Source organism: Microtus oregoni, unplaced genomic scaffold (genome assembly GCF_018167655.1).
Source record: "Microtus oregoni isolate MIOR12 unplaced genomic scaffold, Mior012 000014F_ref0000157, whole genome shotgun sequence".
NCBI lineage: Eukaryota > Metazoa > Chordata > Mammalia > Rodentia > Cricetidae > Microtus > Microtus oregoni.
Genome location: NW_024543073.1, coordinates 30,791,794 through 30,814,026, shown reverse-complemented (window position 1 = coordinate 30,814,026; position 22,233 = coordinate 30,791,794). Strand labels below are relative to the sequence as shown.

General features: G+C 39.2%; 1 protein-coding gene across 12 annotated transcripts in view; it reads left to right on the top strand.

Annotated features, from left to right (window-relative positions):
• The first annotated feature begins 584 nt into the window (after positions 1-584).
• Mef2c (myocyte enhancer factor 2C) overlaps positions 585-22,233 on the top strand; it is a 164,726-nt gene continuing 143,077 nt past the window's right edge. For 3 of the 12 annotated variants that reach the window (XM_041663526.1, XM_041663525.1, XM_041663527.1), the window contains exon 1: positions 21,538-21,755. The gene's annotated coding sequence lies outside the window, so the exon portion shown is untranslated. Of the gene's footprint in view, positions 886-15,468; positions 15,523-16,977; positions 17,075-21,530; positions 21,756-22,233 lie in introns of those variants that run through there. The other 9 variants (XM_041663533.1, XM_041663537.1, XM_041663536.1 and 6 more) reach the window with 7 other exon arrangements.

Genomic DNA, 22,233 nt, shown 5'->3' with positions numbered 1-22,233 from the left:
CCAACAAACGATAAATGTCCTTACCTTAACTAATCAGGAAAGAACTACAGCCATAGTGAGCTTCACACAGGAAGGGTGTCTACAGGCATGCGTTTCCATTCGAAGTGCTTTTTAACTGCCATGACCACCTAGCTTGACTCCAAGGTTCCTGGAGCCTCATGCTTTCTAACTTGGGAGGGTGACTAATCCTGCCTATGTGATAAGTTCTAACCTTCTAATATTTCTTTGGACTGAAGAGAGAAAATGACCTGTGGTAAAGAACGGCAACTATAGTGCTTAACACAGCTTAATAACCTGAAATGAAGTAAGCGTGTGCTATGTTTCCATTAAAAAACTTTCCAGCCACAATTAATTGAACAAAACCTTGTCTTGTTCCAAGATTATTCTTGGAAATGTAATTTTAAAGCCTGTGTGAAATGAGGAAAGTTAACTTTTTTATACCATATGAAAGCAATTTCATTTTTTTAGGAATGATTTTGGATAGACTTCCGATTGAATATTTTCCACTGGAACTAACAGTGTAGAAGGTTGTGGTGGGGGGAGCGCAGTTCTGTGTTCTTTTGCCAGCACTGACAAGGGTCTGGTTGTCAATGATACCTTTACAGCTAAATTTACCCCAGAGTGACATGAGCAGGTGCACTTGGGCCTGCCAGACACTTGTGCAGAGGGATCACGCATCTCACCGCTTGACGATCAAGGGGGCAAAGCCTCCGTCTTCATAGAAAAGGAGAGGAGGCAAACACAGCCCAAACTGGGGGGTTTCTCTTCAAAGCCAGCTGGTCTGGCTTTATTCTACAGGAATTTTTTTACCTGCCAGAGTTTGGACAACAAAGCCCTCAGCAGGTGCTGAAGGGCACAACTTCCTGGGGAAGCAGAACGGCACTGGTGAGTTTTGATTGCCAAAATATAATTTTTTTAATCTCTAAAAGTTGGTTCTGTTATCTTAGAGGAGACACTGCTAAGGTACCTATGTTCACAAAGCTGATGAGGGCTGTGCAATCAGACCCAACTACCCAACTGTAGGTTTGCTTGGTGCACATAAACAGCTTTTAACATTTGATGATTTTTGAAATTATACAATGATAATTTGTAAAAAGAATAATTTATGGTTTCAATATTTCTCTCTGATTACTACTCTGGATGTGTGAAGACAGAGAGTGTATCACACATGCTATGTGAGGCTACATCATAGCACTTTAGTTTCGCTTGAATCTACTTCTCATAATCTTCTTTGAGTAAAATGTAAGTTTTCAAAAAATTTTCCATAATCAAATTGTGAAATGGTACACGTTCTTCTCAAAAACTCCCATGTGTTATTATTTAAATGTGTGCATATCATAGGAATATGATTGGAATATAGAGCTAGTTTTATTTAATATGCAGTAAAATCAACTAAGTGAACAGAAAAATTAATAATTAAAAGGAACAACATTTTTCATTATTTTAGCAGGCTTTTTATAAGAATAAAATCTTTAGGATAAATGATCAAGAGAATAATAAAGAGAGTTTTACATCATTTATTTCCAAAATTAGAACATTTATATATTTTGGTATTTTTTATTTTGTGAATTCAAAAGTTGGGTAAAAATATTTTTTCAGAACAGGATTTTAATTAATGCAAAAGAAGGAAAAATGAGACCACATGTTAGGACATATTTTTAAAAAGTGATTCTATTTCAAGGACTCATTCTTTTAACTATGCTTCACAGCATTTCTCTACAAATTGTTGTATTATAGCAAATTGAAAACATTTATTTAAGCAAGGAAGGAGCTCAAAGCTAGGGACTATACATAGCAAACATATGAAACCATTTTAATAAGTAAATTCCATATTCACAAGCAACATGGGCTAATGAATGTAAAAGACACAACAGCATACATTGATCAAGAATGCTATAAATTATTATGCATTAAAATCAATTTTCTGGGCTGTGGGGGGTAGGATTGGTACTTAAGAAGAGAAAAGCTTCTACAAATATAAATTACTAAGACTATGAAGTAAATGTTTTATTCTGATGGTGCCATAAATAATTTTCAATCTACATGTTTAATACATATTTGTAAAGTGGGAAAAATATAAAATCTGGCTTTTGTTAATGATTATCTTATCTAAAACATTTTTAAATCAAATGTGGTTGGACATGATATAAATTTATAAATACTTTTTAAGCAGGCATGATTTCCCTTTAAAAATATGAAAAATTGTTTTAAATTACCAAAAATGGTCTATGTAACCAAAAGCCAAATACTTAAAAAAACAGACTCACCTAAAAACATTTTTGAATACATATTTTTTAGAAATTAAAACTCAGGTTTACTTTAACTATCAAGTATTGCATATGGACTGTTCTTCTGGTTATCAGAGCATATTTTTATTTAGGTGGAGAGTGTTTTGTGAGCTGCTGCCACAGGGGCTTTGTCATAGTTTGTTGTTGATTCTGACACAGGACTTACCAAATCCATTAAATTTTTAAAAATCTTCCCAGCCTCTTAAAGGAGACATGTGAAAAGAGGTCATTTTCCTGGTTTGTTAAATGCTATGTCCTTAAAGAACCAAAGCACTTGATTTTGAAAATGAAAACTATTACAACTCATAAGCCATGTAGGTATGCTTCAGAATTACACTTAATAAGTTTTCGTGTACATTACAATTGGAAAAATTTACCCCATTGTCGTTAACAAACACTCAAACAGGAATAAAGAAACAAAAACTTCTGCCAAACTACTGTTTATAACTTTCTATGGAGAGTTCAAGCTATTTAAAAAAATGTTAGATAGAGTCTGACTATCCAAACAGTCTAAAACTTATCATTTGCATTGGGCCAGGAATTAAAGCTTTGAAAATTTCATGTTTTCTTTGAATTATTAGGAGCCATACGTTCCTATTACCATGCAGTAATATGTGTGTCCTTCCTAACAAATCTTCAACACTAGGTCACAAGAAACCCATGCTAACTCTTTTCATCTGTCTGAATTGGTTCCTTTAGCAAACCTTAGCGACAAATTTTGGATTAAAATGGCAGTGACTCATACCTGCCCTATGCATTTAAGGGATTCCTTGAAATACATCTTCATAATTATAAAGATAATTCTTTCAGTGGTGGAAAATTCATCATTCACCTGTTTGAGTGGCTACTCAAAAGGCTTTTTGTTCATTTTCTGTATTTATAAGAAGGATACTGATTCTTCCAGTAATTAACAATAATTAGTAAACTGCATGGTGCCTGACCATCTATTTAAGTAAAAGAGTTTACTTGTAATAATTTAAAGAAACAAAAAATATGTTGGCAGCTTTATACGTATATCCTCATTGACCAGACACCTGACCGACAGCTGTCATCTGTCCATGGGCCAGATGTAACTCAATAAAGATAAAAATGGCATATTACTCATCCCTGTTGATAATACCTGGTGCCAGGAAGTTTGCAAATCCAAATACCTGGACTACAGACAGGACAAATAAAAGAGGATCACCCCTCTGCCTAGCAGGCTGCTTCCATCACAGGTTTATTTTCAATTCCTTCTTACTTGCCCAATTTCTCTACATGTCTATACATGCTTCACATGTGGAGAGAGTTAATTTCCTTAAAGGAACTTTCAGAGGTATGTACACACCAATCAAAACACTAAGCACGCAGGCAATGCTATCCCTCTATCAAAGATAGGTGTCTCTCCTTGAATCACATTCCTTTTGAGCTCAAGAATTAAGTTCATAAAAGTCACAAGAGGAAGACTTTGAAGCTCCAATTTCTCATTTTAAAGAAATTCCATAAAAAAATAGAATTGAAACTAACTCAGTCTCAGTGTGAGTAAGTGAACACAAATTTGGACTTGTCTCTCAGTTCCAAGTTCAGTTTTCTTTGACTTCAAAAATGTGGACAATCACATACCAAACAAAAAGAATCACATGGGAAAGTTGCGTGAGTATAGCTACTTTCTAAGCCTTTTTCAGTAAGTAGAAATATCTATACAGGAATGTATATATATAGTTTACCAAAGTATGGTACAATATGCTGTAAAGCATTAAGAACATTAACACATTGAAACATGCCCATTTTGAGCTCCTTTAGAATCTTTTCATCATTCAAGTGGATTTGCAAACTAGAAATACCAATGTATTTGAAATAACAGAATTTTTTAAAGCACAATCATAGGCTTTAGAAAAATAACATAGAAATCAAAAGTTTAGTCTGGTCTTTCTGAAAGATTGGAGAAGAATTAAAAATACTAAATATACCATAATATAAGCATACATATAGTACACAATGCAGCATACTAAAAAACTGACTCAACAGTTAACTAACATATGTGTGAGAGTGCTAACTAACAAACCATAGTGTAGATCAATGGCTGCATCATCGCAGTCTCAGAGGTCATACTATTCAATAACATCTTATTAATGTAAGTATTTGACATCAAGTCCAATAGTATTGATTATATCAACTACTATTGATATATTTTTTGATAATCCCATACAAGAAACTGGCCCAAGATTTAAAAATCTAAATATTCAAACAAATATTCATTTTCTGCCCTCTAGAAAGGAAATCATTTCAATTAAACAATACTTTCTGATTTTAAGGAATGTATCTTATCCTTGAACTTCATTTTTTTAAATTTATTTTTTTTGATGTTTCATAGTCTTTTTTTATTTTTTTAACTTTATTTATTTATTAAGGATTTCTGCCTCGTCCCCACAACCGCTTCCCATTTCCCTCCCCCTCCCTCATCTGCTCGAAGAGCAATCAGGGTTCCCTGTTTATTTATTAAAGATTTATGTCTCTTCCCCACCACCACTTCCCATTTCCCTCCCCCTCCCCCAATCAATTCCCCCTCCCTTGAACTTTAAACCAGTATTCACAGGTAGGAAGTAGAGCTTTGACATATAGACAGATAAATTACAAAAACAAAATTGGGGGGAAACAAAATATAGATATAAGATATGGATAAAAATGGTGGCTACTATTTCTCTTCAAAAGATTGTTTTAGAGTAATCAATAATGGGGCCATTTAAACTAAATTTTATATATTTATAATTTATAAATGTTATTTGCTTGTTTTATTATGTTAATCAACAGATCATTTGACAATATGCAATAACAGCATACAAATCAATTGCAAAAATATTATTCTGCATACAACATCCATTTGAAGCTACTGTTGAAAACCGGGGTATCGAAAGAAAATACACAAAATTGTATCTTGCATCTTAAAGAAGTTTTTACGGAAGTGAATTGTCCCTTGTCTGCTTCGAAAGGATAACAAGTATTTCTCTCTAGAGCTGATGAATATGGTTCAAAGAACACCAGGACGGAAGTGGAAGATCAGAGTCCTCGGCTCTGTTTCACTGCTATGTACTTTTGTGACTGAAAAGAAGTCACTTAATCTCTGTGACACAACTAAATGGATTAGGGCTTTTGGGTTAGTTACACACAAACCCTAAGGAAAGAACTTACAGCTAACCAGGAGAGTATTCTCTCAGCTTCACGGGAGGTGTCCCAAAAGGACTATGGGCCATTGTGGAAATCTTAGCTACAATGGCATGTCCTGTCTTCTCCATGAAAGTACTCCTAATAAAGGAAATCCCAGACCAGCACTGAGCTGCGAAGTTAAAGGGCAAAATGAAACAATTCTGCAGAGCATATTACTGAGTAAAGCACCTACGAGGGTGCCCTTTTTACATAACATGACAGTTCACATCCTCAACATCACATTACTACATGGAGCTCTGAACTTCAGTGTGTATGCCCACAGCTAAGTTGGATGGAAATCCAATGGATATTTAATATTTTCAGTTTCATGAAATGGAAGGAACAATTTAAATTAAAAAATATTTATGATACATAAATGCTGTAAGTGAACATAATGCTCATTTTGTAAGACAAAAACAAAGAAAAAGACATTGCAGCAAGAAACAGGGACATCAAAGAACTCCCATTCTGATGTACTACAGATGTCTGAACTTAAGAGAAACTAATGGCACAGTTAGATATGAAGGGAGGTTGGAGAGATTAATAGCAGCAGTTACGTAGGGAGGAAGATTGATGACCAACCTGTTGCAGAAGTTGGTGATGTTCTGAAGGTCTTTTGTGGTTTCTGGACAGGCAGAGTTAATTACCAAAGCCATACGAGCATCTGAAAGTCGTTTTACTGAGAGACTCTGTGTACTCAAGTCACTGGAGACAAGTGTTCGTCTTATTTTCAGGAAAAAAAAAAAAACTGGCAGTAGCCAAAGCATGCACACCTGTGTGCGGCTCATCAGTAATGTTAAATATCCCTAAATTAGATGCCCACTTCACATTTTTTGAGTGCCCCATTTTCCATTCAAGAAAAGATTAGGGTTTTCAGTCGGATATACTAAAAAATAGAATGAACCCTAAGTAAATTGGATCCCCATTTGCTACCAAGAGGTCAGCCTTGAAAACATGCATACAAGTCACATCATACAGACTGAGACAGGTGATATTTAGAAAGATGCTGTGCGTGTGTGTATATGTGCACATGAATGTGTGTGTGTTCATGTGTGCATGCTGCACATGTGTGTGTACATATATGCATGCAGCAATAATTAAATAAAAAGAGGCTATGAATATAAGAAAGGGATCCATGGGAAGGCTGGTGGAAGAAAAAGAAGAGGGGAAATGAAGTGATTATGTTTCAGAAAATAGCAACTAGATACATAGATACACACATTTGTAGATACATAGATAGAAAGAAAAAAAATGAAGTTCCGGTGCTGCTTAATTGGCTTCTTAGTGAGCAGTTTACAATGAGCATTGTATGTGTAGGATGTCTTTTGCTTGTTTACAGTTTGAACCAAACTGGGTGTTTTGAGGCAGGCTCTTGCTAAGCAGTCCTGACTGGCCTCAAACTCCAAGTAATACTCTTGCCTCAGCCTTCAAAATGCTTGGATAATAGGCAAATCCCATCATACCTGATTTTTGAGACTTTTAAAATGAAGATTCCTACACTGGGCACAACAGTTCCCAGTTACAAACCCAGCACCCTGGAGGCTGAGACAGACCTCTGTCAGTGTATGAGGGCAATTTGTTCTACAGCAAGTTCTAACCCAGCCAGGAATACATAATGAGACTGTCTCAAGTTTTGTGCTTTTAAAAGGAAGAAAGGAAGGAAGGAGGAAGGAAGGAAGGAAGGAAGGAAGGAAAGAAGGAACAAAGAAAGATTAAGTAAATGCTAAAAGGCAGTTTCCTGAGAGAGTGGACTCATGGACCAGGATTGGTTCAGACAGTCAAGTTTCAACCCTTGCTGATTCTGAGGCCCTTGAACAAAACTGTGATCTTAGCTGGTCATTATCCTCTTAGCCTTCTCTAGTGCAATGTTAGTTCTCATGTTCCAAAGCAGCAAGAAAATCATACATGGTGATCCCATATACTTAGAGGCCAATAGGAACATATGGCTATAGCTACAAACATAACTTTTGTTTTTAATCATTGTCTAATAAGTTAAGCATATAGTGCTTAAGTAGTTGACTCACCTTTTTATTTGAATTGGCAAATGATAACTGTCCCCCAAGTTAGCAAAGCCTTGGTCTTACTCAAGATCCTAAATAATAGAGAATTAAGTATGACCAAGTGACTTCTGCTGATTCTTCAAGAAAGTTATTTTGGGAAAATAGGATAGACAGTGATTACTCTAAGTACGCATCCACTAACCATAAGCAAATTCAGTTAATCATTGCTGATCTGGAGAAACTACAGGCTTAATTCTCCTCTGAGTGAGCTATTTAATAGCCCTAGGCTACACAGACCAGACTCTCACAGCTATGTGAAGTTGAGTTAGGAGTGTATGGATGGTGAATATAAATCTTTCGCAGACAATTATTTCACAAGCATGGTTTTTGTTCATTGTGAATCATCAGTATACTTATGAATAACAAAGATAATCATATAATGTATATGATTTATGTATAAAATTTTTATGTATAACGTATAAGTTCTTTGTAGTGGCAATTAATTCTGTGGTGATTTTTGAAATAATGAAAAAAATTGCTAGTAGTAGTATCCCACAGTTCTAAGAGAAACATCTGATTTTACACAGAAAAAAAAAATGATTAACTGTTAACCTGAAAGCAGCTTTATTGTATAGACAACTGAAAAGGAATCTACAACAGAAAATGAAGGATGCAGTAACAAGGATCAAAGGGATGAAGTGGGAGAGGGTGGAAAGAGAAGAAAAGGTAGAAAATAGGGAAATTATCAGTTGATCATCTATTGCTAAAGACATTAAAAGGAACAAGAAAGTTGCAAAAAGTTTCTCATGTAGTGCTCAGAAACTTTTTCTTCAAACATCCCCCTTGCCTTTCTGAAATTCTTCAGAAAGATGAATATTGCTATTGTTACAAAACCCATTCATATGACATAACTCTGTTTAGTTACAGGTGTGTGAGCATACAAGGTTGCAAAGTATATGTTCTTGCTTCCTCTTCTGATATAGAAAGTTATCTGTGATTTTTATAGAGGAGATAGAGAAAAGGTAGCACAAACTTTGTCCTCTAATCCGAAAACACTCCCAAATGCCATGTCCTTCATTCAAGAAGAAATACATACTATCTTAAAGGGAGTTCTTAAAATCCCTCCAAGATATTACTGAGCAAATTGTAATTTTACTTCTGGTGGCTTTTAATATAAGGGAATGCACATGAAGAAAGCTGAATGGCAACATAGACACTAAGGCCCAAGAGGCACGAATATTTGTTCAGTTGGTGTCAAACTCACACACAAAAATAAAATGAGGCCAAAGCAACAGGTAGGGGAATTTGCAGAATCTGGGGGGAAACCCATGAATTTTCAAAGAACTGACAACGAACTCGTCTTCCAACCCAACATTTTCAGAAGCAATAAAATTTCTTCAAGTCAGAGCCAGCCTTCCCATGCACTTTCCCTTACTTCTGTGTGTACAATTAAGTGGCTGGGAGTGGGTGGGACTTGAGGCACACACAAAGCTTGCCCTAAAAACACCTCTAGAAACACAGCAGGAAACTTATGGACTCTGCTAGAGACTCTTTTACATTAAAAAGAAAAAAAAAGAACGAAACATTTTTTTTCCTCTTAAAAGTTTAAAAATATTCACTTAAAGAGGTAGCATACATCGAGGGGATGTTGTGGATAAGGCGGGGAAGCAGCAGACTCTCATAAAAGGCAATCTGTGAGAATTCTGGGGCTTAAGGGGATGCTGCAGGATGAAAGGACCTTGTAAGTCCCTTCAGTAGAAGGCCAAGAGGAAATAGAGGCACTCACGAAGGAGCTGTTATTGATTTTCAAATTGCTGCTGGGGAGCCAAGGTGAAAGAAGGGCAAGTTGAAGGTGGGTGAAGGGAAGGACGTTAGGGGAAGACAAGTCTCAGTGACATCACAAAGCTGCCTGCACACAAGTGTGATCCCTGACTCCTAGGGAGACCAAAGCATAGACTGACGGACGAACAGTCACTCATCCTATGCACTTAGGCTCAGACACATAAGTTTAAATGTTAATAAGCAATTTACAAGATTTCTGAGATAACCAAAGTATATAATCATGGATCCTTACTCTAGACAAATACCATCACTTCCAAATATCTAAAAAAATCCAGTATGAATACAAATGAAAACTCTCTGTGAAAATTAATTTCTCCAGAACATTGACAAATATGTTACCACCCAGAAAGTATAAAGTATCTTGGTATAATACATGTTGATTTTCCTCAACATAGTAGCATGGATATGTTTTACTTCACATATTTAATTATAAAATAACTTTTTTGAAGTATGAAATGAGAGAAAAGAATACCTGCTTTAAAATATCATTAAGTAACTGATAGCAATGTGCTTTTCAGGGACTTGTGGAACAGGAACACTTGAAACTGAAATAATAAAAGTATGTACTTTCTTGAGGATTTCCTATAGGATAGGTAGAACTATAACTTCATATCCTTCTCTCAGCAAACTGCCTGTTGGGAGTCCGGCCCTCTTCTCGGGACCCTGTGATCTAATCCACAGTCCACTCACCTTTCTCTGCCTTTGGCACACCTCCCATAATATGCAATCATTAAGCAGCAGCACCGACCTGTAAACATTTTCAGTGCCGGTGCCCCACATCAAAGCTTTGTCTTCAAGGCCTGTGTATTTCTATCAGGAATGTGCATGAAGCTATAATTTTCTGACTGTAGTTAATGTCTGTTTATTGTCCAAATATCAAATATTTCAGGTTTAATAATCAAATTTTAGTTTCCACCTTGTTTACTACCTGTGGTTTGGATTTACTACTATTTTATATTTTTCTGTGTTTGTTTACTTTTACATCCCAACCGTAGTTTCCCTTCCTACCTCTCTTCCTAGTCCCCCCCCCCACCTCCCTTCTTCCTCCCCCATCCACTCCTCCTCTGTTTCTCTTCAGAAAAGGGTAGGCTGCCCGTGGATATCAACTCATCATGTCATATCAAGTCACAGTAAATCTAGGCATATCGTCTCCTATCAAGGCTGGATGAGGCAATCAGGTAGGAGGAAAGAGTCGCAATTGCAGGTAACAGAGACAGAGACAGCCCCTCTTCTCATTGATAGAAGCCCCCCACACAACTGTAACATACGTGGCTAGGTCATGGCCCTGCAGGCTCTCTGGTTGTCAGTTCAGTCTCTGTGAGCCCCAATTAACCCCGGGTTATTTGATTCTGTGGGTTTTCTTTGGATTTACCTTTAACAAAAAATGTTCAGACTTAACAATAAAGACTCTCCAACACCAAGATGCTTCTTAGAATTACTAAGCAAATATCCAAGGCAACATCTAATAACTTCGAGCAAAAACATCTGTGAGGGGCTAGTGCCCTGGCATAACCTCTGTGAAGTAGGTAACCGGCAAGTAAACTTAATTCTCTGAAATTTATTCCAGTTGTATGATTTTATCACTCCCTGCTGAGTCCAACTATAAAGGTGTATCAAAGCTAAGAACAGAGTTTTAGGAATGAATTAAGTCTGATGTTGTGTCCTTTGATGTTTGTGGGCTATCTGGACAGACAAATTCATCTGAGCTTTCGTTTTTAATATCTATAAAATGGAGATAATAACAAAAGCCCTATAAGAAGTTGTTGCTTGGATAAAAGGAATAATGTTCATAAACTAATCAGTTTTGAAATATCAAGTGACGAAGAAATATGAACTACTTTGAACATGCTTATTTGTATATATATTCTAAGAATACCGATATTTTGCATATATCACAAGTATTACACTTAGATTATAAATACAATTGATTTTAAAGAGTCAAACATAAATTTAGCAAAGTAATATGCAATCATGTTCATTGGTTTGGGTCTTTGGCTCAATGAATAACCCAACAAGCAGACTACTTTTAATCACTGGTTCAAGTTTTATTTTCCTCCTTTTGTTGCTATTTTAGTTTTCATTCTCACCCTATTCAAAATAATTTAGAAAATTGTCACCCCACACAAGGTGAATTTTCTTTCTTTTTGGAAAGTAAGAATATTAGCATAATTATGGATGTACTTATTTTAAATCTTTATAGAATTATTATATATTGAAAACATATTTTTGTGTATTTCTTTCCAACTTAACAAATAATTTTAATCTGCTTAACTTAAATTTTTAGACTATAAATAAAGTATTTTAAAATAATGTAAGCTTTCCTTTAAATAGAACAACAATGATTGAAAATTACATAGAAAGACAGAGTACGCTATATTTTATCACCACTATTCCCTCCTCTCTAGACATCTTTGTGTGATCTTAATAACTAATGTTATGATGAACACCACATACAAAGCCAATTTTTATATATATTACTAAAAAATATAGTCTATTCCAGCTTTTACTAAAAGTCCAAAGTGACTATCTTTCTGTTTTTCATGTTCCATTGCCTGCCCCATAATGCAGTAGTAACATCTACCACACATGCAACAGAACACTGACTCTAGGTCCCTCTTGAACAGAATGCTCGATCAAACATTCCATGAGTTCCCCTTTCCCTGGAGGCCTGAGCCCAGCCCAGTTGCCATAGATGGCCATCAGACATTTGGAATGACATCAGGAGACAATCTGAGCAGGCACTGCCCTAAAGAATTCTGCTAGCAGGAGACTGGGATATCAATGTCTTCTTGGCCGACAACTGCATTCCAAAGGTCAGCTGAGGTGACGAGAGGATGGACTTGGAGTGTCCAGTGCCTTTTCAGCAGCCAGGCAGCGACTAAGCAGAAAGCAGTCCACATGAGGGCTAAAAGTAGCCTAGAGACCACACACCTGTGAAAAAGTCAACATGACCCAGTAAAACAGAATTTTATGTCTAAAGAGATTTCCACTTCTTCAGAGGTAAAATTCAAGACCTGTTCTTATCCTGAATCAATCCTCTTGTCTCTGATGACCTACTTCTTTCTCTATGACAGCCACAGTGGGGGTGAATAGGGAACTTAATCCTGGGGAAGAAGGAATTTTTCACACAGAATTGCACAATTTGTTTCTCATTCCTGGTGCTTATTGCATGGAGGATTCTCATTCCTAGCAGGAATACATGGAGAATATCACATTAAACTCAACATTTTATGTATAAGGAAGCTCAAAATGTGATCAGTTCCCCTATGGTACTGGCAGTTGGCTTGGGGCTGCACTCTCCTCGGGATCTCACCATATACAGGGAGGCTGAGGCCTTCTGCTCCGTCTACAATGAACTGAGATATTTCTTGTAGGGCCTTGGATTTCGAGTCACATGAGAAGAATTCTTTCAAACATGAGCAAATGGTAAATAGACAAGAGAAACAGATGATGACTCAATGGTGGATCAATCCAACATTCAAAATTATTATTTTAAAATTAGTTCCCATTTGTGAATATGCTGATGCAAACAAAAAAACACTTTTATTAAGGTTAATTACCATTAATGGGCAGGATTAATATCAAAACTAATCTCAACTAACAGCAAAAAATGTAGGGAGCAAGTGCATCAAAATAAATCACCTCACTACTTACCAAAGCACCAAGTGATGCTCAGCCTAAAATGCCGTAGCACCTGCTGCTCATTTTCTCACCCTACGTAGCAATACTTGTGATTTCATTCTGTTTATGGCATTAACATTTCTGAGCAAATCCTATCTTGTGAAATCAGTGAATTCAATTTCTTATCAAATTTGAGGAAGATTATACTTTGTTAGCAAGTCTCACCTCAGAGAACATCTTTTTCTTGGACTTCAATATTCCTTCTTATCTCTTATTCTAAAAGTATAATGCTAGTTCTGCATAAGTTTTAAGTACAAGTAGGCAGAGTATTAAATCCCAATAGCTCTCTTTGAAAAGCATCATGTGCTTGTTTGATAATATCAGTAATACAGTTTAAGTTTGGGAGACAGTATTATTCCTCATGCAGCTCATTCTGTATTAAATGGAATTTTCTTAGGGATGAATCCTCAGAAGCATTCTCTCTTGTAAAAGGATAATTCTGCTTAAAATCTGTCAAGACACCTTTGTACATAGTCAGTTTGCCGGACCAAACCAGACACGGTGTACTAGCCAGTAGCAAGGATCCTGGGCTCTATCAGAGGCTTAAGCTTCTTTCTAAATTTACAGATATGGATCACTTGGTTAGCTTCTCTGTTGTTGACTTGCCTTCCTTACTGAAAAACAACAAAACGACGTATACGTTAGGTGTTTCCCAGAATCTTTCTCAACATAAAAGACATTAAAATTCAGACTTGAAAACTATTTTGCACAACAACTATGTAACAGAAATGCAGAATGTCTTAAAATTTGGCTAGTATCAAGCACAAAATATTTTGTTTTGTTTATTTGTTTTTGAGACAGGATTTCTCTGTGTGGCCCTAGCTGTTCTGGAACTCCCTCCGTAAACCCCGTTGGCCTCGAGCTCAGAGATTTGCTTGCCTCTGCCTCCCAGGTGCGGGGATTAAATGCATGCACTACCACCGTCCAGCAAACAGAAGGTTTTTTAAAGCCTGTAGTCTAGTTAAAAACTTTACTGCCGTACTCTCAGTATGACTCCATGTAGTAGTGGTGAATATAAATATATCCCTACCTCAAAGTTTCCACTGAGCACGTGGGCCTTGGTGATCAAGCAGTTAAAATATGGATAAGGTTGAGTTTTCATTAACTTGAAAAGCCACATGTGTCTAGCAGCTACCCTATTCAAAGCAGTCCTCGAGAAGAGGACATACACGTTTACACTTTAGAGGTATACAGACAGTGAGCTACAAAGTTTTTGATGTGCTCTTCCTACCACATTTACCACACTTCCTACCACACTTACAGCACCCTAGACAGACAAAGAACATCACCAGAATCTCCATTTCCCAACGGCTGTTTTTGCAGAACATCCAACACTGATTCCAAGTGGTAACACATGAAAGTTGTGCAAGGAGAAGGAAGTTTTCTTGTTTGGGTTTACTGTTCATTTTCTTTAGCATCCCACTTCTCTCTCTACTTGGTGAGCTTTACTATGCCAAGACAGAGGTAGCTTAACCGCTGAAGTTAGTGGTTGGCTTTTAGTTTTTGTTTTGTTTTTTTATACTTCTGTAGATCCTGAGTGCTTAGGGTTTAAATCCAATTCTGGACCCTGATCCTTTCTTATTGGTCTATTAGATTTGTTTAAAAAAAAAAAAAATCCGGGACGCTATAGGACAGGGAGGCCGGACCTGCCCAAAGCCCCTATTTCTCTCCCAGGATTGCAAAATGCTAGATGCGCATCGAGTAACCAGAAACGCCGACCTCGTGCCAGCACTTTGTGTTCTTTGTGGGTGGTGGGCTCCTTTTGCTGAACCCCAGTGACTGTGGAGATCGGATAGAGCTCATCTCCAGCTCCTTGGAAGAAATATTCTTGGGATCCTAAAATCCAGACCAGCAGAGAAACTCCACCAGCGCCGCCACCGCACGTTTCCAAAGCGCACCCACTGTCTTGGCGCCCTCCTCCATTCCTTGGAACCCATCAAACCCCATCTTTATCAGCAAGCCACCGGTCTCTTTCCTCCTAGCCGAGACAACTCCTCTCAGCCGAACGCAGGCCGGCACACCCCTTCCTGTCCCGGGCACAGATAGTAAGCCCAACCCCCTGTGCAGCCAGGCCCAGCAGGTCCGTCGGAGGGCCCGGCCTCCTACGGCCAGTCCGTGGCGCACTCACGTGGCACACTCGAGCACCCCACCCCCCCAACACACACACACTAGCAGCCTGGCTGCTCTGAAAACTCGCGGGGCAAAGAGTCCCCACCCCCTCAGCTCCATCGACCACGAGAAAAGTGGGTGGGAGGAAATAGCGACCCGCGGAGAAAGAGCGGATAGGATCGAAAGCCTTGTCGGAGGGGAGGACCAAGCAGTAACTGGGTGGCGTTGCGGCTGTTGCGCCTCTCCAGTCCGCCCAGCCAGCGGGTCCGCTTTCAACACAAATCAGCCAGAGGGATTGCTGCTCCCTGCAATCAATAACTCGGCCGAGTGAGCTGCTGAAACCAGAGGCGTCCCTCGTCTGCTCTTTAAGGGGCCCTGCGGCAGACTGAATCCCAGCCCTCTGCTTCCCAAACAAAGAAGTGGGTACCAAAATGCCGGGTGAAATTTTTAACCCCAAACTTTCACCGCATCCCCTATTAAGGATCTCGTAAAATGAAAGAGCACAGACCTAGTGAAAACTCTAGAAGAAACAGTTAAAAGGGGAAGTGTGTATACCCACTCCTTAAATTTCAAGTCTCTTGTGATATTTCAAGAAATGGAGTAGAACCAGTGTTTCAATAAGCATCTAACAATGGCGAGAGTAAACGTAAAGTCCCATTAAATTTAGCTGTCTCTGTGGATTCTTTCGGATGAGCCACACACTTAGAAGCAAATTACCTAGCAAGCCTTATTTGGACTTACTGATAAAAGAAATGTATCTCACTTTGTAGAGAGAGTTCGGGTGTTTTGTTTGTTTGTCTGCGTATCTTTCAGATTTTGTTTCATGAAGTGTAGAGTGGCGAGGTCCTGGGAGATATGTGCATCATGACCCCCACTTAATATACATTACAGTGGAGCAGAGCTGAGAGAGAGCCACTAGCCAGAGAACTTGGCACTGTCTGAGAACCGGACGAGTTGAGATTTAGGCATAGTGGGCCTGGGTTTGAAGGCCGCAAATTCGATGAGCACAGCCCTCAAACAAATCCTGTCCGAATTCTTCATTTCTCTGGCTGACTCCGACACGATATGATCAAAATAAACCATGTGATGGCAACCCAGAAGAATAGTTTTCTAAATGACTCCTCACTGTGCGCTCAGATACATGGGAAAAGGCCCTTGTGATCTGCTTTGTCATAGTTGGTCCTTTGGGGGGACTGCTCCTGTTCTGAAGCCAAGGAAAGAATCATTGGCGTACCACAGTGATGGAAAGCTAGTCTGAGACAGAGTACCATGTAGCTAAACACAGCTTGGAAGAATAAGGTGTTGCTGTAGAATCCATGCACAGGCCTGAACCCACATCAGTAATCTCAAAGCATTTGACATGGCCCTTGAAGCAATACCTAGAATGAGCCTTTTCACCAATTTAGATGTTGTTACAAGTATCTCCGAATTTGACAGATTTTGTTATCATCAGAAATGGTGGGTTTTTATTTTACTTTTGTTCTTGTGATTCTTCATCAGATATAAAATCAAAGATACAGACGTGAAGATAAATATAGGCTCACTGTCTATGAGAAGAGGCATATAACAAACCCTTGTTTGGTAAACCAGATCCTATGTGACACTCAGTGCACATGCTGTATGGTCTGCTTGGGTAAAGCTGTCCTAGTGAATTTGTAAAATTTAGAGGTGTGCCATCATTTTATTTTTAAAAAAAAATTATGGGCACTATCACAGTGGATCATTTAAAGTCTTTTCTAGCTAATGCAAATTATTTGAGTTTAAAATAATAAGTTTCCTTCCTTTAAAAGTTTTTAAACCATACCTACCTGAATCTACTTTATTGTCAACTTTAAAGAAAATAACTTTTTTTTCTACACTTACACGTTTTTAAGGTGCCAAAAAAAGAGCTGAAAACTGTGAAGTAACCTCTGAGGAGATGAAGCGGAGCATGGACGGCAAATGGCTGTGGCAGTAAAGAAGGTGTAGGTGGTGAGTGGTCACGTTTATCTTTTACCACACACTTCCCATAAAAGTAAAAGCACCAGTTTCTGTATGTTAAAGTATTTAAAATCTTGGCGCACGTGGCAGTGGTGCAGTAGGCCATTCTTGTCCTCGGAGCATCAGCATGCTGCCTAAGGCACGTCAGCATCCGAGGCCCACCTTTGCAAGTCTCTACCGCAGCTAGTCTGCCTCCTGGCAGTGACACACACCATCGCAGGACAACTACAAAGAGGTTAAAATATGTTTTGTGTTGTAGAATTTAAATCTTACCATGCTTCTCTGATTTTTCTAAACTTTCATGTTCAATTATATTTGTGTTGAAAGTATTCTGGCTGAAGAACAAATACTGTACACTTGAATGATCTTAAGGGGTAGATTAATCTATATCCTTTCTTCATCTCAGGGTAGGTTGCTGTGGCAACCGCCCCAGCTCACTTTAAAATAATTTTTTAAAGCTCACTTCAAGAGCTACACCCAGCGTGGGCCAGGCTTAAAAGCAGGCAGACCCAGTGCACAGGGCTCTCCTAGAGTGAGTGCTGCTTTAATGTAGGGAAGCAGAAGAAAAGAGGGTGGAGTAAGATGGCACAAACCAGGAATTGGAATGTTAGCTTTTTCTAGAGCTGAAACAATCGCCATGCTCTATGTAACTTTAGTTGTTTAAATATATTGTTAAATAAGTCCTTGGAGAGGTAGCTAATGTGTATTTATATTTAATATAAAGCACTTATAATAATTAATGTAAGGAAAATTGGTGATTATACACACACACACAGAGAGAGAGAGAGAGAGAGAGAGAGAGAGAGAGAGAGAGAGAGAGGAAAGAGAGAGGAGGGGATTCAACAGCACACCAATTCCAGCCATCATGTCACTCTTCTTTCCTAAAGGAAAGTTGCCTTTTATTAACTAGACAAATCCCTATGTTCATCCTGATATAAATGATATAATATTTTTCTTTTGTTTTTCAAGCACAGAACTAAATTGGAGAGCACGTATAACCACACAGACAGAAGTCTAGAAAGGATTTATCTTTTAGTAAGACAGTTTTTGTATTTTCTTGTTGGATATCAAACCATAAGCAAAGAACTGGTGCGTGCTGGGGGTGTTAGTGTCCTGCCACTGAGACACAGCACCTACACAAATTTTGAAATTGGATTAGAGAATTGTGAGTCTCCCAGTACCTAGACCAACCTACTTCCTATTCAAGAAAATATTCTGATCCTCCCCAAGTCCCATTCGGAAACAGGAAAGCCCAGTTCGAGAAAATTTATGTAAATAAATAGTGTAAGTCTGAGGTGATTTAAAGACAAATACAAAATGCACTCTGGATCAACCACCTCATGGATTACCATTAAGTTTAAAGCTCAGGTAACCATCTACTGGTTATTTTCATGCAACTTTTTCCCTTCCCCTTGAGTTACACAGGCTTATGTGAAGGTAACTAATGCTAGTATTAACATAAGTCACACATAATTAAGAAGCTAAATATACTGAGAGGGGAAATCTTCTATTTTAATACCTTCCAGCCCTAAAGTTTCAAATCATCCTCACTTTAGCTTAGCATTTTTTGAATGTTTATCCTATTGTTGATAAACATGAATTTGTTATAATATTTATTACTAAATAACTCATTGGCATGTAAAAGGGTCAAATAAAAGTTTCATTTTGAAGGAAAATAAATCTAAAACTGAAATAGACTGTGATAAATAGAAATATCCTCTATAATGAACTATAATATCATAATTGAAATTCATGTATTGACTGTATCTGCTTTGTCCTGTAACATAGGCCATTTCAGTTCATTACATTAATTTAAAGTACTATGGCAGTACATTCCCATGGTCCTTCACAAGGTTTGTTCAGTGAGCATCTTTGGAAACCTCAGAAATGATCTAAATTTCATTTACATCACCCTGTCTAGATCCGCCTCAGTATTGAGCATCCTTAAACATCAGAGGCTGTACCTTTAAAGAGGCTTTGCCATACTCACGATAGTCACACACTTGCTATATGAATGGCCAGCACAGTAGAGTATAGGTACTAATTTGCAAAAACAACAAACAAACAAAAAGCCACTATGTTCCACTTTGTGACAGTTTGTCATGCTTTCCTGGGATAAAAGTAGCTCTACTAATTAATAGTCACACTCTAAGGAGCCATACACTTGAAGAGAGTTCAGATGTAGCTTAACTTTCAAGTGTAGCCTTTGGGGGTGTCTAGATGTTGGAGCCCACTCTTGTAGAGAAACCAGGGGCTTCAAACAGCCTGCACAGTGAGACCGGAGCCCTTTTGAGCCCACATTGTCCTCCTGCAGTTAAAACAGTCCTCTGTAGGCCTGCTGAAGAACTTACCAGGAAATGCAGCCTCCTAGGGTTAAACACACAGTGTTGAAAGGATGGTTTTTTGAGAGGAGGGTTTTTGGTTGTTCATTTTGTTTTGGGTTGGTTTTTTTGTTTTTTGTTTTGTGTTTTTTTTTTTTTTGAGAAAATACCTTTAGTTAGCTAGCTATTTCACCGTGCTACCGTTGTATATCTTGTATTTTCTGTGTTATGGTCCTCTGTGAGCTTTCTCTTCCTCCAGTCATAATATTAAAAAAAAATAATTTGTTTTGAACGTTTAAAAAAATCGACCCTACCCCGGCATGCAATCTTGTCTTGTTTGTTTGCTTTGGTGTGTGTGTGTGTGTGCGTGTGTGTGTGTGTGTGTGTGTGTGTGTGTGTGTGTGATACCAGGATACATTTCATCTTTAGCTTTTTGAGTGTGCTGTAGTTGACTAGGGTAGGGACGAACCCAATTCCTTTTTTCCTAAGTATCAGTTGTTTGTTAACCTATGTTTTCGCTATGGAAAAATATCGAGCAGCCTTAACCCTTAACACAAGTATTCTTATCAGTCTCTGTTGCTACTTCCTGTGCAGCTGAAACTCTTCAGGATAAGTGAAGTCATCCGCTATCAGCCAGGGTAGCCTAATGCATTTGGGAAGTTGGTTTGGTTTACATGTTAATGACCTGGATAAAGTCCAGTAAGGTGTGGAGGAGACGCTTGAGGGAAGTGGAGGGGGTTGTCCGAGGAATCTGTCCCCCTCGATAAATATGTTCAGACTGATTCGAAAGTTCATGGCCCTGCGATAAAGTCGAGATTTTAAATACTTGTAATTATTTTATTACTAATATCGGAGAATCCTTTCGGCTAACTTTCTAGCCTACCTCTCCGGGTCTCAAGACCAAAAGCTTTGTACATTCTGGGAGGGCAGGAAGCGCACACTGGGATCAAGACTAGCAGACATCCTGGATCGTGGCTTTTACGCGTGAGTAACGGAGGCGCGCGCGGACCGGAGCAAGAATGAAGTGGCTACCGCGAATCCAAAGCGGGGAGGGGGGAGTCACCAGAGCAGCTCTTAGGGTCGAGCTCCTATTGGTCAGAGGGAAGATCCCGACTTCAGAAGGACTTTCCTGCTGGCTGGCTCGCAGTCTCCTGGGGGAACAAGCGCGCGGCAGTCGAGCGTCCCCTCCAAGCGTCCTCCGCAGCGTCGGGGACAGAGGCAGGGAGCCGCCGCTCCCCGTGTTGTCTTCCCTTTCATGCAATAAAGAATTGTCATTAGGTTTGCGTATGGCATGTGCCATTACCCCACCGTAAAACTAAAATTAGCAAAATGTCAGGAATGGAAAGATTGATTCACCAAGATGCAATTATCATTTAAAAGTGCTTGATTGAGGTACTGATGTTCAGTGATTTATTCTGCATACCATATACATAATTAAAGTAGTGTAGTGGAGTAATTTATCAATCTAGTTGAGACTGGAGGGGTGAGGAGGGAGCTGCAGTATGTTTGTTTTATTAAAATGCTGCGAGATCTAGTCCCGCCCCCCTTTTGCAAGAGTGAAACTGATGATTTCCCCAGCTCGCGAGGAGAGGCAACGGTTTGGGCTCGTAGGGATAGAGAAACGGAAAGGAAAAGGCAGCGCAGGCAAAGGCAAGAATAAAATGAAATGGGGGGGGGGGTGCGCACTGCCGCGTACGTGCTGCTTAGAACCCCAGCCCCGTGTGCTCGGTGTTGCTTGCCACCCCCGCGTCCCCTCCCAGTATCCTTACATCCCCCCCACTCCCTCTCCACCCACCCCCCGCCAGCTCTTTTACGCGACGTTTCTAAGCCTGTGTGCTGCTCTCCTTTTTCCATTCGTCTTCTGTCACTTCCTTCCTGGATGCAGTTTTCTGGACGAGTCTGGCTACTTTTAATCCCACCGGCCACAGAGAGCCACTTTCTCCTCCTCCTCCTTCTTCGCTTCCTCCACCTTCCTCCTCCTCTTTCTCCTCCTTCTCTTCCAGCGGCTTCAGTGCGCGCGCGAATGCGCGATCCCGTGCGCGCCTCCCCCTCGCCCCCCCCCCCCCCCGCTCCGCGCGCATACACGCACACTTCGTCTCCAGCTCTCTGCTCGCTCGGCTCGCAGTCACAGACACTTGAGCACACGCGTACACCCAGACATCTTCGGGCTGCTATTGGATTGACTTTGAAGGTTCTGTGTGGGTCGCCGTGCCTGCAGCTTTGAATCAGGTGGAGAAGCACTGCAAGGCTGGATGAAGTAAAGATTATCGTTATTTTTTTTTCTCTTTCTCTCTTCCTCTTTTAAGAAAGGAAAATATTCCAAGGACTAATCTGGTCGAGTCTTCCTTCATGTAAGTACCTCTGACATTTCTCGAAAAGAATAGAAATAGCCGGGGTATTGTCTCTAAAATCTGCACCAGCCTCCTCCAGGCAGTGGGTCTATCCCAACTCCGTTTTGGAAGGCTTAAGTTGAGGCTTGTTGTGCATTCTTTTCTTTAGATTCTATGATTTCCTTGTGTGGCTGAAAATAACTTTTTAGATAGTAGTATCTGTTTGCCATCCGTTATTGAAATCACATCTGACTCGTTCCTGTCAAATCAGTTTGTTTAAAGTTTCATGAAGTTAGTTCACGTCATTAGTATGCTCGATAGGGTGGAGAACGTGGAGCCTGGTGGATTTTAGAATTTCACAGACTGTTCTGTGACCTTGAAGTAGATGTCTTAAAATTTAGCAGTTAGTTCTCTGTGGAAAGATGGTCCTGTGAGTTGCCCCCAAGATTGATTTTTTTCTGAGTTGGGATTCTGAGCCACTAGTTCTCGGGATGGCTTT